The sequence below is a fragment of the Rhipicephalus microplus genome, chromosome 10 (assembly GCF_043290135.1).
Source record: "Rhipicephalus microplus isolate Deutch F79 chromosome 10, USDA_Rmic, whole genome shotgun sequence".
NCBI classification, from domain to species: Eukaryota; Metazoa; Arthropoda; class Arachnida; order Ixodida; family Ixodidae; genus Rhipicephalus; species Rhipicephalus microplus.
The window spans coordinates 74,266,812-74,282,096 of NC_134709.1; the positions used below are offsets into that span (position 1 = coordinate 74,266,812).

Genomic DNA, 15,285 nt, shown 5'->3' on the forward strand with positions numbered 1-15,285 from the left:
ACGCTGGAGTACACGCGCACCGGGTCACGTCTAAGTGTGTTTGCGCCTTGAGTGTGGCGTGTAGTCATGCTCTTACGTGACACGCGTCTCATAATTATCATGTTTGAACGAGTCACATACCTTCGCCATCTATTCACGTGACGTAATACCAAATCTGGAATAAATGAATCTAGTGAAACGGCCCCGAGCGCATCATGAGTGCGGCATGTAGTCAGGTTTTTACATGACACGCATGTTATGATTATCATGTTTAAACAAGTCATTTACATATGTCGTCCATTCACGTCCCTTAATACCAAATTTGGTGTATGTGAAGCTAGCGTAACGGCTGCGAGGGCATCATGAATGTGGCTTGTCATCATAATGTTACATGACACGCAACTCATGATTATCATGTTTGCACCAGTCACATACCTTTGTCATCCGTTCGCATCGCATAACGCCAAATTTGTATATATGAAGCTGGCGAGACGGCTGGGAGCGCATCATGAGCGTGGCGTGTAGTCATGACTCATGACTTACATTAGATGCATGTCAAGATTTCCACGTTAGGGTCTGTCGCGTGTTCGCCATGCAATCATATCGTACCATACCAGTTTGGAATATGTTATGTGAACGACAACACCGCAAGTGCACCAGGACCAAGAAATGTAAATCATGACATTCATGACATACCCGTCATGATTTTCACGTTATGACTAGCCAAATGTGCTCGCCATACAGTAATGTTATGCCATACCAAGTTTGGTATCGATACCATTATTCAAACGGCCAGGAGAGCTAAAAGTCGTAGGCGGCTAGATAGATAGATACGCTCAAAGTCACAGAAGTTGACTAAGAAATGCTTTGCATTTAAAAAATAATTGGTAAATCTAACGTACTATGGGAATCTATGATATGCGAACCACGAATGAGGAAGGTTGATATGTTGTTTTAAAATGAGCACAACGTTACGAGGCGGAGGTAAATTATGCCGTACCTTACTTCCTTGTCATTATGTTTGAACGTGTCATTTACCTTCGTCATCTATTCACGTCACCTGATACTAAAATTGGTATATGTAGAGCTAGTGAAACGGCCACAGGCGCATTATGAATGGCCCAGTACACTCCGACGGAACGTGGACGCGCGTGCACGCTGGGCACAGCAACGCAGCGCTAGCATCGCGAGCACTCTATAGTCTGACTGACGCCAGGCGCGGCCGGTGCGACCAGCGTTCGTCGGCGCGGCCAGGCGGCAACCGGCGCGAAATGCGACATAGTAGATTTCGCGCCGATGACGTTACCCAGACAGCACTGCGTCTTCCTCTCCTCGTGACGGATAAAAGCCCGCCGCGATCGCACGCCCATGCGTCTAAGCAACACAGCGCGACGCACGCCTGCTAGCATCTGGCAGGCAGATCGGCGTCTGGCGTGGCGTCGCCGCCGTGAGGCGACTAAACGAACGCTGCTGCGCACGCGCTCCTGGTCCCGTCGAAATGTATTGGTGCCTTGAGTGAGGCATGTAGCCATGTTCTTACATGGCACGCATCTCATGATTATCATGTTTGCACCAGTCGCATACTTTCGCCCCCCATTCCCGTCATGTAATGCCAAGCTTCGTATGTGAAGCTAGCGAAACCGCCGCGAGGACATCATCAGCGTGGCGTGTATTCACGTTGTTACACGACACGCACTTGATGATTATCATGTTTGCACCAGTCACATACCTTCGTAATCTATTGACGTCTCGTAATACCTATCTTGGTATAAATGAAGCTCGCGAAGTGACTGCGAGCGCATCATGAGCGTGGCATGTAGTCATGTTCTAACATGACGCGCATCTCATCACTTTCATGTATGCACCAGTCATATACCTTAGTCATGCATCCACGTCCCGTAATACCATATTCGGTATATTTGACGCTAGCGAAACGGCCGTGAGCGCATCATAAGCACGGAACGGAGTCATGTTGTTACATGACAGGCATTTGATGATTTTCATGTTAGGGGCTGCTACTTGTGTTTGCCATGCCATCATGTCCTACCATACCGGTTTTGCAACATACCATGAGAACTAAGCCACCGCAAGAGCTGCAGGACTATGAAATGTAAATCATAACATTCATGACAAACATGTCTCGATTTTTTTGTTATGACTAGTCAAATATGTTCTTTATACAGTCATGTTATGCCATACCACGTTTGGTATTGATACCATTATCGAAACGGCCAGGAGAGCTAAAAGTTGTAAATAGATAGATAGATAGATAGATAGATAGATAGATAGATAGATATAGATGGATAGATATACATGGATAGATAGGTATAGATGGATAGATAGGTATAGATGGATAGATCGTATAGATGGATAGATAGGTACAGATGGATAGATAGGTACAGATGGATAGATAGATAGATAGATAGATAGATAGATAGATAGATAGATAGATAGATAGATAGATAGATAGATAGAGATATAGATAGGTATAAATAGGTATAGATGGGTATAGATAGATAGCGATAGGTATAGATAGATACTTTCAAAGTGGCCGAAGTTTGCTAACATATGCTTCGCATTTAAAATGCACGTTGCGCTTTGGACTTGTTTGACTCGTACCCACGAAACTTTTCTTCAACTGAACTCTCTCGAACTTTGACTCATGGCTCAGCCGCACTGACTTAGACTGAGGCTCACGGCTTGATCTGAGTCGAAGTGAGTCTGAGTGAGTCGACTAATGAGTGAGTTCGCCGACCTTTAGGCGCGCAGGCTACATGCTACTGATGTCCACGTTAAACATCTGGCTGAGCCCTTTTCAAAAGAAAGAAAAGAAATTCGATAAGAAAGTAGCCTTGCATGCTTCCTGCCTTTCACTTGACCTTTATTTCTCTCTCTCTCTCTCTTTTATAAATAATGTTATGAGGCAATGTCCCATTAAAGCGGTTAGATAGGCATGACGATAGTTATAGCGAGAGAACAAAACGACGACACAGAGACAAGGACACGAAAGATAACTATAACTATCGTCATGCCATACCAACTAGTTTAAGCTGCCACACTTCTAAGATAGATAGGCGCCGGGAAAGGCGACGTCATTTCGGTGTAGGACACAGCTCTTGTTCTCCATCTTGGCTTGCACGTCGGCGCTGTGTAAATATATCTTCAAACGCCTAGTTTGGCGTGTGCCTTCATGTAACAATTTTGTGGAAGGTGCCGGGTTACAACCCACGACGGAGTTACGCAGTGGACGGCTAGTCACTGTTTCGAACAAGTCTACCGGCAGCAACGCTTCGTCAACTGCCGCGCTCAATGCATCAACAGCGCTGACCTCCCCCGTTTTTTTCGTGGCCGCTCCACCCAACGATCCCGGCAACTTTTCGGAAACGGACGACGAGGACGTGGATAGGTGGCATAAACTCTACGAGCTCGTCAGCGAAAACCGCAGGTGGGACCCAACCTTGATGCTGGCAAACATAATATTTTATTTGCAAGGAAGGGCCAAGGCATGGTTTATTAACAATGTGGACACCATCACGAGCTGGGACGTATGCAGGACCAAGTTACGCGAGTTGTTCGGTCAGTCTGTCGGCTGCAAGCAGGCCACTAGGAAAGAGCTTGACACACGTGTTCAAACATCCACGGAGTTTTACATGGCGTATATACAAGATGAGCTGACCCTTTGTCGTAATATTGACCGAAACACGGCTGAAGCAGACATGGTAGTGCACGTGCTCAAGGGCATAACTGACGATGCATTTAACCTCCTTGTGTGCCAAGGCTGTTCCACAGTACAAGATGTTATCTTGGAGTGCCAAAACTTTCAAGAGGCTGAAAGCCGTCGCAATGCGCACCACTTTACGCGCCTTCCTAACACTGCTGCGACGTCAACTTGCGAGAATCTTCGTACAGCGACCCAGCCCAATTCACACTCCGGTGACATCACGAGAATCGCACACCGCGAAATCGAGGCCATATCACCCGCCCCCTTGAGAGCAACAGCACCGAGTGATGCTTAGCCGACCAAATCACTAATACAGACCGTTTTTCGCCAAGAACTAGCCATCGGGGGTATTCACACGGGCTGTTCTGTGCACCGTCCCGACGCTGTCAGTTCATCTACCTCGAGCCACCCACAGCAATATAGCGGCCCTGCTTCACGTAACCATGACCCAAATGCGTGGAGGACGCCTGACGACAGGCCAATTTGCTTTCGATGGGAACGAGTGGGACAAATTTCCCGCCATTGCTGACGCAAGTGGACCTCACCATATCGGACAAACTCACGCTTCTCCATCCTCCACTTACCACTCCGTCTCTATGGCCGGGAACTACCACGGCGTGATGGCTCAGATGATTAGGACCTGACCACTACCACCAATGCCCTGTACAGTCACTCACCTACACCTCGACGTAGAATTACCCGGTCTCCACCGCCGCCCCGCTGTCCATCCCCATCCTCTGCCCGGCGGGTTTCTTCGAAAAACTAATGGCGGCAGCTTCTGGGGTGACGCTGTTGATACGACTTGCTCTCCAATTCAGCTGTTGACGCTTTCGACCAATCGGAACCTGATCAACGTTGAAGTGAACGGTTTATCTGTTAAATCCTTGTTAGACACTGGCGCCCATATTTCTGTGATGAGCTTGCACATTCGTGACTGCCTAAAGGAAGTCCTCACTCCAGCCCCTTCGCGAAGTGTTCGTGTTGCTGATGGTGGTACGGCTTCTGTTATTGGCATCTCTACTGCACGCGTTACTATTGCAGGCCGTCAAACTTCACTTATCTTTACTGTTCTCTCTCACTGCACCAATGATGTGATCCTTGGTCTTGACTTTTTGTCTACTCGTTCCGCCCTTATCGACTGTTAAGCTGGTACTGTGCAACTTGACCTACCGTGTCCGATCAATCCGCCCAGTGCACCCCAAGCTCGTATATGCTCTGCTGAGCATGTTCGTTTGTCAACGCAAACTGTTACCTGCATCACAGTAATGCCCTCACCACCTGTATCCGAAGGCGACTATGTGCTCGCGCCCATTACATCCATGCTTTTGACTCACAGTGTTACCTTACCACACACTGTTATTGAGTTACGTGCACTCCGTGCCTTCATTCTTGTGCTCCACTTTGCTCTGTGTCCACAAGTGCTCACGCGTGGAATTGCCCTCGCCATGCTGACTCCCTCTGATGAATACGTCATCTCAGCTCTGTCTTCGAGCGATGCTGGACACTGCAGCTACACGCTTGCTCAATATTCACAAGCAAGCGCACCTGCTGACGTTAAAAAAATGATCGCGTCAGACTTTTTACCGGATCCAGCTGACGCTCTCCGTCACGTAATTTAGTGATACTTGGACGTACCTGACTTTTGTGATCATCCGCTAAATCAAATTACTGCTGTAAGGCACCTCATTAACACCGGCGACGCCTCTCCTGTCCATCGACGGCCATACCACGTATCTCCAACCGAAGAAGAAGAAGAATAACTTTATTTATGAAGTCCAGCGAAGTTGATTTGGGGCGGGCCTAGGCGTCGGCCACGAGCCCTTGGGCTCGGGCGGCTTCCTCGGCTCGCTGGACGGCCCACAGTTGTTGTTCGAATGAGGAGCTGAGCAGAGCCCCCTCCCAGCGTGTCCTGCGGTCCGAAACTGCCTCTTCGTGGTTTTCATCGTTGCTTTCATCTAAACTCGAGCATTCCCATAGTATATGTGAAAGTGTCGCCCTTTCATCGCAAACCTTGCATTTTTCTGTTAAATACAGATCAGGGTAACAGAGACTAAAGAGAACTGGATTCGGATAAGTATATGTTTGCAGTTGTCGCCACGCAACTGCCTGTTTTTTATTTAACCTGTTGTGTGGCGGAGGGTACTTTCGCCTTTCTAGCTTATAGTGCTGCGTTATTTCGTGGTAACTAGTCATGCGGTCCCCCCACTCCCACTCCCCCCCGCGTGGAACTTCGTCCGAGGCGGCGTCGGCGTTCGCAACGGCTCGGTTCGTGAGTGCTCGAGCCGCCGCGTGCGCCGCCTCGTTGCCGGCCAGCGGGGTTTGTGTGTGTGCGGGGGTCCATATGACGAAAGTGTCATTTTTTTCCCGAATTTTGTCTTCGTTAGTCATTAGGATTCGCAGCGCCTCTCGGGAGACACGACCGTTCGCATAGTTGCGTATCGCTGCTTGCGAGTCACTAATTACTACTTCGGCCTCAGTGGTCGCCACCGCGAGTGCTATGGCCACCTCCTCGGCCGTCTCGGTCAGTGGCGTTTGCACCGTAACGCTCGTCATGCATGTCCCTTTACCGTCGACCACCGCGGCCACGTAACCACACCTTCGCGCGTATCTGGCCGCGTCCACGAATACCGCTTCCTTGCAATTTCCGAATTTTCTCTGCAAGTCCTGCGCTCTCTGGTTTCTTCGGCCGGTGTGATGTTCCGGGTGCATATTTTTGGGCAACGGCGGAATCACTATCTTTTCCCTCACCATCACGGTTATGTCGGCTTTTTCGCCTTGCTGCGTGTGATAGTGGATTCCCAGTTTTTCGAGGATGTACCTGCCCGTTTTAGTCTTAGAAAGTCGTTCATACTGTGCTACGTTGTGCGCTTCTATTAATTCGTCAAGCGTGTTGTGCAAGCCTAGTTCTAATAATTTCACTGTGCTTGTGTTCATGGGTAAGCATAAAGCTTGCTTATACACTTTCCTGATTAAGCAATCTAATTTTATCTTCTCGGCGACGTGCCAATTCAAGTAAGAGGCAACGTACGTGATTCTACTGAGGACAAAGGCTTGCACAAGTCTAATAGTGTTCCCTTCTTTCATACCACTATGTCGGTTCGTAATTCGTTTTAGAAGTCGGATTGTCTGATTTACCGCGTGTTCCAACCTGCGAACAGTTTCGCCATTGTGGCCATTGGCTGCAATATACAAGCCTAACACGCGTATAACGTCTACTTTGGGAATGACGTGGCCTTCCGAGGTCGTTAGCTGTATCGCTTCCTCTGCGTGATTTGCGCTTTGTTCGCTGTATTTGGGCTTTCGACCTCTGCGCGTAGGTCTGTAAACCAGTAGCTCCGATTTCTCAGCCGAGCAGGTGAGGCCCGTGTCCTCTAGGAATCTTTGAACCGTATCGATGGCTCGCTGTAGCGTCTGTTCTATTTGGCCGTCACATCCCCGAGTTACCCACAGAGTAATGTCGTCTGCGTACAGACTGTGGGAGAGCCCGTCAATCTCTTCTAATTTAGCTGGTAACCCTATGAGTGCGAGGTTAAAGAGCAAGGGCGAAATCACCGAACCCTGAGGAGTGCCGGCGCTGCCCATCTCTATCTCTCCTGACTCTAATTCTCCCAATGTGATCCTCGCTGTCCTGTCCGTTAGAAAATCACGGACGTAGTCGTACGTCCTTTTACCGAGTCCTAGTTCTATTATTCGGGTAAGTATAGTCGAGTGCTTGACATTATCAAACGCCTTCTTTAAATCTAGGCCTAAGATTGCTTTGGTAGAAGTGGTCATGCTGTCTATTACCTGGTGCTTGAGTTGTAGCATGGCGTCCTGCGTGGAGAGGCTCTTCCTGAAGCCCAGCATGGTGTGAGGAATCAGATCGTGGTCCTCGAGAAAGTTTGTTAGTCTCGCGAGGACCACGTGCTCCATGACCTTACCAACGCAGGACGTCAGCGATATCGGCCTTAGATTTTCCAGCTGTATGCGCTTTCCTGGTTTGGGTATCATAACGATGCGGGCGGTTTTCCACTGTCGGGGAATACGTCCCTTTTCCCAGCATTCGTTAAGGAAAACCGTGAGGTGCTCTATCGATGTGTCATCTAGATTCCGAAGCGTTTTGTTCGTAACCCCGTCTGGTCCGGGCGATGATTTCGTGTTGTGCCTGTGCAGCACCGCGCGTACTTCAGTAATGCTGAAAGGTCTGTCCAAGCACTCGTTCGCAGTGCCTTTGTATTCAGAGTGGAGCACGGGTCTAGTCGGATTAGTGTATCTCATCCTGAGTTCATGCAAGAGTTCTGCGTGGGTGCCTTTGTAGACGTTGATTATCTTGTTGACATTTTGCCTATATGCTGTTTTAGTCTCCTCTGGATCCAGCAGGAACCTGAGGAGATTCCACGCCTTGGTGAACCCTACCCGACTATCCATGCTATTACACGTCTCTTCCCACTGTGACTTGCAAAGCTGTAAAGCGTATTCCTCGATGTCTCTATTCAGTTTAGCTATTCGCCTACGTAAAGTCCTATTGTGTCGTTGTACTTTCCACCGGGCTTGTAGGCTACGTTTAGCCTCCCACATATGCAGAAGCTTACTATCTAGGACCTGGAGGTTTGCTTCAGGAGGGACCTCATGCGTTGCTGCCGCGACATCTTGCCTCAGCATTGATGTCCACTTTTCTATATCTTCGATATTTTCCGAGGAGTCAATCCTATTTTCCCTGTTTTGCCTAAACTTGTCCCACTCTACAAGTTTTAGTAGCTTGCTTTTCTTTTTGCACGGCCCCGCATTGGCACGAATTTCTACAATAGTGTGATCACTGCCCAAATCCTCCTGTGTATTCGTCCAGCATACGTTTGTTATGTTTTTAACCTCCAATCTCCAACCGAGCGTCAAATAATTCAAGAAGAAGTCGACAAACTGCTCGCCAGAGACATAATTTAACCATCATGTAGTCCATGAGCTTCCCCTGTAGGTCTTGTAAAAAAAAAGGACAACACTTGGCGATTCTGTGTTGACTAACGACCTCTGAACAAGATCACGAAAAAAGACGTCTACCCGCTACCATGCATAGACGACGCCCTGGATTGTTTTCACGGCGCTAAGTATTTTCCGTCTATTGATCTAAGATCAGGGTACTGGCAAATTTCTGTCGACGACATGAAGCACGAAAATACCAGTTTTGTTACGCCCGATGGCCTTTTTACCAGTTTAAGGTCATGCCATTCGGGTTATGCAACGGTCTGGCCACCTTCGAGCGGATGATAGACTCTCTTTTGCGGGGGTTCAAATGGTCAATTTGTCTATGTCACCTTGACGACATTGTCGTCTTTTTCCGACCTTTGAGACCAACCTCAACCACATATCCTCAATATTTGCTGTTTTTCGCAATGCCGGTCTCTAACTGAACTCTTCAAAGTGCCACTTTGAATGACAGCAACTAACAATGTTGGGCCACCTTGTCGATTCCTCTGGTGTTCGCCCTGATCCAGATAAAGTGCGAGCCGCTCGGAACTTTCCTATCCCGAATTGCACCAAGGAAGTCCTCAGCTTTCTTGGTCTGTACTCGTCCTTTCGACGTTTTGTGAACAACTTTGCAGAAGTAGGCCATCCTCTCAGAAACTTACTGAGAAAAGATGCCTCATTCAAATGGGGTGCTGCGCAGGCTACGGCATTCTCTACATTTATTGCATAGCTAAAAGAACCACCTGTTCTGGCCCATTTTGACAATGCCGCCCCTACAGAAGTCCACACCGATGCCAGTGGCCACAGAATCAGTGCTGTTTTGGTCCAGCATCAAAGCGGCTGCCCCCGCGTTATCGCCTGTGCCAGCCGTCTCGTCTCGCGGGCGGAAAGTAACTACTTAATCACTGAAAGAGAATGCCTTGCTCTGGTTTAGGCAGTAGCCAAATTTCGGCCCTATTTACATGGTCGACATTTCATCGTCACAACCAATCACCACGCACTTTGCTGGCTCGCGTCTTTGAAGGACCCCACTGGGCACCTTGTTCGATGGGCATTACCACTCCAAGAGTATAACTACTCGTTGTCCTACAAATCTGGCCGCTTACACCATGACGCTGACTGCTTATCTCGGAATCCATTGGACCCACCTGAGGCGTTCGATGAAGCGCCATATGTCCTGTCTCTCTCCGCTTTAAGCAGCGTTCGTGAGGAACGGCGACGAGATCCTGTCTTACGTATCATAATCGAGACGCTTCATTCTGCGGCACCCGATCCGCCTACGCGATTGTTCGTGCTTAAGGATGATACATTGTACCGTTACAACGTCTGCCCCGATGGACACAAACTGTTCCTTGTGGTACCTTCCCACTTAGGTGCGAGCGTGATCAGCCAGCTCCACGACGCCCCCCCTGCTGGTCACCTCAGACTGTCTCAGACGTATGACCATGTAGAGCGTCGATTTTACTGGCCTAGTATTTATCGCTCGATCCGCAGCTACGTCGCCTCGTGCGACCAGTGTCAACGACAAAAAAAACTCTCTTTGAGCCCTGCCGGGTTCCTCCAACCACTTGCCGTTGCCTTTGATCCGTTTTTTACTTAGTCTTGACCTCCTAGACCCTTTTCTTGCGTCCACTTCTGGAAATAAGTGGATAGCGATTGCGATGGATCACACAACTCGATACGCCATCGCACGGGCTCTACCAACCAGGTGTGCCACGGACGTTGCCGATTTTCTCCCGCACGACGTCATACTTCATGGCGCCCCACGCCAACTCCTCACAGATCGTGGGCGCTATACTTTTCCCGAGTTATTGACGACCTGCCTCGCTCCTGTGAGACAAAACATAAATTTACGACAGCCTACCACCCGCAAACGAACGGGCTGACTGAGTGATTCAACCAAACTTTAACTGATATGCTTGCCACTTACGTATCGTCCAACCACCAGGACTGGGACGTTGCATTGTCCTTCGTTACTTTCGCCTATAATTCCTCACGCCACGATTCAGCTGGTTTTTCACCTTTCTATCTCGTGTTTGGCCGTGACCTAACTTTACCATTTGATATTATCTTTCCGACAGCCCTCGACTCGACGACAGAATACGCCTGCAATGCTATCACCAGAGCTCGAAAAGCACGAAAATTTGCCCGTCATCGCCTTTTAGCATCGCAAAATCAGCAGCGTCAGCGTTACTACTTTCATCATCGCAAAGTTTCCTTTACTCCGGGTTTTCTTGCGCTATTGTAGACTCCGACTAGGCGCGTTGGACTTTCTGAAAAACGACTTTCCCCCTACTAGGGATCCTACCGCGTATTGCGCCAGGTGACAGATGTGGCCTACGAGATAGTCCCACTCGAGTCCTCCTCCTCCTCCCCTTCACTGTCTACTGACATTGTTCTTGTATCTCGCCTTAAAATTTGCCACTCGCCAACATCATAGAAAGCACCGAGACGGTGCTTCAGCACCCGGGGGTTATGTTATGAGGCAATGTCCTAATAAAGCGGTTAGATAGGCGCCCAGAAAGACGACGTGATTTTGGTGTAGGACACAGCTCTTGTTCTCCATCTCGGCTTGCGTGTTGGCGCTGTGTAAATAAAATTTCAAACGCCTAGTTTCGCAAGTCCTTTCACGTTACAATACCATGGCAAGGTAGCATCAATGTTTTTCAAAAAAAGATAATTTTTACGGGAAATGTACCACTTCTGAAAATACCCAGGGTCGTGTTTTCAGTAGCAATAGACTCTAGCGACATGCTTGTTCATATTTCATGCACAGCTTGTCGAGTACTTTGTTCCACTTGTAAAAGTGTTGATAAAAAATCATCTAATAATACAAATTCATCTTTATGGTTCAAGTCAGCTGGGGATATTGGAATCACATGATATTGCCACGGGGTCGCGACGCTCACGAAGTCTGAAGTCGACGCATGCAAGGCGAAACTCCTTATTTGGCCAAACTTGTGGCCGCGAGAAGGAAACAGATAATACATCAAGAAATGCATGCTGTACACCAATGTCAGCGCGCAGAGCGTCCGTCGTCGATAAATTGATAATCGCGGGAACAAACTGTTTTTTATGCATCGCGCGTCGAGCATCCCAGCCTTATTACTGGTGGTCGCGCCAGCTCTGGGATACGCTTGCGGATCTCAACCACACGCTATTTTCTGCGTGACCTCCGAGATTTGTTTAGGCAGCGCAGGAAACGCAAGCCGGAATACTTCACTCATTTATTTACTCATTTATAACAACCACAAGGGTCAAGTAGAATTGGAGAAAAGAGTCGTAGTTTACCATGAGAGTATTTCGAACTACTGTTTAAAGATGTACTTAATATTTGAAAGCAATGGTCTGTCCCAGTTTCTTTGTTTAGAAAGAATGCTCAACTATTTAGAGAACGTTGTCCTCTGCTAGGGCAGAACACAACACCGCCCCTGTTGGAATGAAACAAAAAAGCAAATTACTTCAGAATCACGAACACACTAGCTGTGTTTAGAATAAGTGTTTAGCAATTCAGGATACTTAGTACTCTACTATAGGGGAGTTGGAAGTCATTTCTGTTTAGAAAGAGTGGTTATCAATTTCGAGTGCTCTGTACTCTACTATGAGAGAGCTGAAAGCCGTTCCTTGGGCTTGGGGTGTATGGTGTTAGAACAAAAGGGTGACTATTTAGAGTATTAGGAACTCTGCTTTGAGAGGGCATAGAGCCATCCCGTGGGCCAGGCGGTAAAAGGGCCTGTGTGCTTAGAAAAATGTTTAACGATTTCGAGTACTTCATACTCAACTATGGGAGAGCACTGAGTCATTCCGTTAAAGTCCCGCTGAATAGAGAAAAGAGGTAATTAAATGGCTTGAGTCAAAATACCCGGATGCTAGAATATGCATTTTCTAAGAGTCTCCACCCTTGCACCAACATCTTTTTAGTTTTCGCCAGTACGTATTACTTCCGATGATACGAAGTGCAGCATGAAGCAGCACTCATAAAAAGCCTTCATGTGTACCGAATATATTTTAATCTTACGTCACCTAATTAAAAGTATGAACAGCACATCTCTTAAACGTAGTGATTGAAATTTGAACAGCTACAACAGAAGACACTTCGCTAGATCAACGCCCGCAATGAACCCTGGGGCCACATGTTTCGGCGTATGCAATACTTGATCGGCGAAGGTAATAAGGATTCCTCGCTCCCTTTGGGCCGTTTCACGCTGGCGGCAAGCATGCCCTGACGATGTGGTGGCGTGGACCATCGGCCAGCGCCGTCCGCAGGAGAGCTGTTTAAAGCACACGGCAAGCTTCGCCAGCGAGGCATTTCTGCCTCCGACAAACGTGGCTGCTTTTTCGAATGCCGTTGTCGGCCACCTCCAATCTATCAAGCGACCGCGGTGCGCCCTGTAGCTTATAAGCTCCGAAGGGACGCTTCCATTCGCTTTGTACTCATATATTTATCTTCGACAACACAGTACTCGAATCGATTTGGCGCCGTTTTTGAGAGCCATACTCAAATGATCGATGTTGTAGGCTTACAAACCCTCCTTTATCTCGGAGGACTTATATTACACGTTTGTTAATTGCATAGAGTTTTATACAATAATACCTAGAGAGGAATCTGGCACTGTGATCGTGTACCCTCAGGGTAATAATGGCAAGTACAGGCTTCGGATTGGATCGCATTAGCCAGTGAACTGTCTACGGATCGTTTTTTTTGCAGTTTTAGTTTTCTTATTCACGTAGAGTGGGTAGTGGGGTCGGTGCAAAGGAATGAAGCTGCGCCTTTTATGTTCAAAGAAGCTGAAAACTACTATTGGCCTCTCAATTTACTGCAACGCTGGAGCTGTATAACTCGTGTTTGAAAGTTTAGGCGAAGCGTCGTCTACTTACCGCTGCGCATAGATGTAGCGTTCCATGCCAGTGCAGGATTTTACATGGAGCTCACGTTTGTTGTTGGCGCGTCTTGCTAAAACTGGTTTGAACCCAGCTGCAAAACAACGGCGATGCAAAGTAGACGCACCGCTACGCTTTTCTGACTCGACTTCACAACAAAACGAGAGGTGCGTTGAAGGCAGACCACTCGAACAGACGCTCCTGGCATCGCAGCAGACGAACATTTAAGTGTTTCTCAGCTAATACTGTGCAGTTATTTCCATAAATAGATATTGCATACTTTCGAGGACAAACCAAGAGTGTTTTTTTAAGTGTTGTAAAGAATAATTTATTACATCTTCATGCCAAATCTGGAACGCAATGGCAGAGCAATGCATACCCTGGTGATTAAATTTGTCCAGGTTTCACTTCTACCGCCTAGTCACAAGAACCGTTTGCAATAAAGTTTCCGTACAAAAAATGAAGCAAGTTTCAGTTTAATATAACTTTATATTACTTTGTTTTAGACTGTGAAAAGAAGCGTCAAGAATCTCAAGAACGTGATCCAACCGAAGCAGATCCATACCCGGTACTTCCCATCATTCCCATGCGGGTACAAGCGCCGCTGAAGGAGCCCGCATAAACACTAGCGCCAGATTCCACTCTAGGTATTATTGTATGAAACTCTATGTTTAATTGTTTCCAACCTTACACAGCTAGCACCATTTAACCATATGGTGTAGTAGCGCAATTTCACGGGGACGAAGAGGACAAGAAAACACGACACTTGCTACACTCGCAACTAATTTTTATTTCAGAAGCAACACTTCATATATAACCCATAACCCTAGTGACACAGAAAAGAACTACGAACACTGAATCATTGCCGACAGAAGCTTTTGCGCAGACTCAAGCGATAGTACACGGCAGTTAAGCTTAGACACTTTTAGATGACATAACTAAAAAGAGCCCTGGGTAACATCGAATAAAAAAAACCAAAAAATTTGCGGGATTTAACACGTGTTTGAAACAAAATTTTGCAACGACCACAAAAAGGAGAGTATGACACATGCAAACACTGATCTCAGTTTAGTCCTTCGAGAGAGAGAGAATAAACTTTATTGAAGAATTAAAATTACGTGACTAATCCCGGGTGGAGCCCTCGTGTAGAGCCCCACTGGCCACAGCGGCTCGCCGGGCCTGGTCTAGGGTCACCAGTTGGCTCCCCAGTGCCAGCTCGGAAAGCCGTGCCTCCCAAGACCACGTTGTGAGTGTCCGTAGTGAGCGCACCAACCTAGATACTGCATTGGCTGGCCGCTCGGTACATTGGTAGGTTATGTGTGTAAGTGTGGCTGTGTGGTTACTACACCATGGGTATACCCCTGTTGTGTATATCTGTGGAAAAATTGCGTGTAGTTTTGATATGTGGGGGTATGTGTTCGTTTGCAGGCGGCGCCAATCCCGGGCTTGTTGGCTGCTTAAGTTCGGATGTGGAGGGGCGTACGGGCGTTTTGTAAGGCTTCGGTTTTCCAATATCTGCCTGCTTGTTACACTTTGCTCTTCATGATGCCCTGTGAGGTGTCCTGAGGAGAGTCCTGCGTCTCGGCCAGTAAGTCCGCGAGCTACGCAGTTTGCCTCCTCGTTCCCACCAGGCCGTCATGACCTGGGCACCAAGTGACGCCTTGTGTCTCCATCAACATGGACCCCAAAATATGAGTGACGCACCTTGGAAGTGTGCCTCTAAGGTATAAGCGACATGCAGCTTTTGAGTCTGTCAAAATATA

General features: G+C 47.8%; 1 long non-coding RNA gene across 1 annotated transcript in view; it reads left to right on the forward strand.

Moving 5' to 3' along the window:
- LOC142774449 (uncharacterized) overlaps positions 1 to 15,285 on the forward strand; it is a 318,906-nt gene that overhangs the window by 26,876 nt on the left and 276,745 nt on the right. The gene's annotated exons all lie outside the window — the stretch shown is intronic.